This window comes from Drosophila mojavensis, unplaced genomic scaffold, assembly GCF_018153725.1.
Source record: "Drosophila mojavensis isolate 15081-1352.22 unplaced genomic scaffold, ASM1815372v1 contig_136, whole genome shotgun sequence".
Lineage (NCBI taxonomy): Eukaryota > Metazoa > Arthropoda > Insecta > Diptera > Drosophilidae > Drosophila > Drosophila mojavensis.
Genome location: NW_025318667.1, coordinates 4263929 through 4265897, shown reverse-complemented (window position 1 = coordinate 4265897; position 1969 = coordinate 4263929).

Genomic DNA, 1969 nt, shown 5'->3' with positions numbered 1-1969 from the left:
AATAAAAAAATATATTAAATAAATATATTTATATTAAGAAAATATATTATATGAGACACAGATACAGACACACACACACACTCCTATCTATTTGATTATGTATGCTATTTATTGATTGTCTATGAAGATATGTATATGTATTACTTTGTACGCACTCAGACTTGTACTTAAATATTTATTGGATTGTATTAACACACTTAGTTTAAACACATCTTAATCCAAAACAAAAACCAAAAGCAAAAAAAAAAAAAAAAGAAAAAAACAAAAAAAAATTACCAAATATCTATATAAATTTATATTTATATTCTAGTTACATTTATATTCATATACCTCTCACACATATGATTCCATAATTTGTTTCCCTGCTTTTCAAATCCAAGCAAACCGAATCGAATATCAATCCAGTCTGAGCTCTATATATTGATGATATATGTAGATGTCTTGGAGAGTGTGTGGGAGTAATATCTTAGATCTCTTCTCATTTTTGTTTTTCCTTTTGGTGTATGAAGAGGCAGTGGATGAAAGTGTTGCAAATTTAGATGAAATTGGATATATCGATAAAAGTGCTATCGATATGTCGAATTAGCATATAAACTACATACACGTACACATTTAGATGCATATATGATTATGATATATAACAAAACAACAAGAAACAAACTTATTAACAGAATTTAATCTATAAATCGTACATACTTATAATTGATATGGATGTATGTATAATATTATATTTAATTGTAATTATAATTATAATTATATAATTATAATTATTATTGTATTTGTATTTTATTGTATTGCCATGTATTAGTTTTGTTCTACACTCTTTTGCTCTTTCATAAATAAAAGAAAAATCAACAACAAAAAAATCTAAAAAAAAAAACAAACATACAAATTTTTAACGAAATCGAACAGATAACGAAATTAAGAGAAAACCCAAACATAAAAACAAAAACAAACAAACACAAAAATAAAAACAACGTGAATTTAAATGAAAAAGAGATTTTGAAATTCTAGTTTTACTCAACTTGGAGCGATTTCATAGAGAACAAGCACCCCAAACTCTATGTCTCTTTTACTTTTGTTTTTGTTTGTCTGCCTCAGTCTCAATCGAAGTTTACTCTGTTCCTCTCTCTACATACACTTTATGCATCCATCTTATATGCGTTTCCTTGATGTTAATCAAGCTATCTGTACTTCTCTCTTCTTCCTTAATATCCCTCTCTTTTTGTCACTCTTTTTCGGTCTACATATCCTTCTTATTGAAGCTATTGTTTTCTATCCCTTTCATTCATTCTATCTCTTCAATCTTTTCGTGTTCGTGTCTTCTTATCTCTCTCTTTTGCTGCCTCTGTCCATATCCTTCCTATCCTTATTAAGTCCAATTCGTCTCTCGCGTACTTTCGTTTCTTTATTTCTCTCTCAATCTCTTTCCTTTTCGTTTCTTTCCCCTAGTTATTAGCTCTGATTATATGTACGTTTTTATGCCAAAGTAGCGTGTGAGTATTTTTTTTTTATCCTCTTCTATACATATCTCTACATTTTTTCTTATTTTATATATATTTCATCTCTCTCTCTCTATCTCTATATCTCTTTATGCATTCTTCGCTGTTATCTTTCTATTTCTGTGTATTTATTTCTCTCTTGCTTTTGAGCTACGTCTCTTACACACTCTTTTTCCCCCTCTCTCTCTCTCCCTCCCTCCCTCTTTCTCTCTCTTTCTATGTATACATCATATACTTGAAGTCGCTCTTCGATACAATGTTCTGTAATGCACAAGAAAAACTCTTTATATATGCCATTAACATGATTTATTTCCACTAAATACTGTTTAAAATTTGTTGCTTGATTGGTTACATAGGTGAGTACTACAATAATTATGTATATATGTATAGATATAGGTATCTATACATATGTATATATCTTTACATAGATAAATATATTGATGCATTTATAAATGTATATAGATATA